The 402-nt window shown below is 37.1% G+C and overlaps 1 protein-coding gene across 1 annotated transcript in view; it reads left to right on the forward strand.

Moving 5' to 3' along the window:
- LOC105449124 overlaps positions 1-402 on the forward strand; it is a 9,851-nt gene that overhangs the window by 7,816 nt on the left and 1,633 nt on the right. The window lies entirely within an intron of this gene.

A 402-nucleotide genomic window follows, 5' to 3' on the forward strand; every position in this document is an offset into this window, starting at 1 on the left:
TGCGAAAAAGAGAAAGATAGACTGGAGCATTATGTGGAGGACTGTGAGATAACAAGAGAATGGTTTATAGAACTAGGAGAGGATATGGAGACGAGAATTAGTAGGATGTTAGACGAAAACTTAGATGAGGGGAAAGCGGAAGCCTTGGATAAATTGTGGAAGGCTAGAAACAGGGAATTAAAAAAGAGAAAAGAGAGAGAGAAAGAAAGGAGGGAAGACGAGGATACGGAGATAAATGTAAAATGACTGTGATGTAAAAGACTGCGTTGTAAAAACTAGGTTAAGGTATAGGTTAAGGTATAGGCTTAAGGTATGGATGGATGAATGTGGTTAAGAACTTATGTAAACCAAGTCCCTTCTTGGCATATGTAAAATGCTGAAGTAAATAAATTCTATTCTATT

Source organism: Wasmannia auropunctata, unplaced genomic scaffold (genome assembly GCF_000956235.1).
Source record: "Wasmannia auropunctata unplaced genomic scaffold, wasmannia.A_1.0 LD336078.1, whole genome shotgun sequence".
Lineage (NCBI taxonomy): Eukaryota > Metazoa > Arthropoda > Insecta > Hymenoptera > Formicidae > Wasmannia > Wasmannia auropunctata.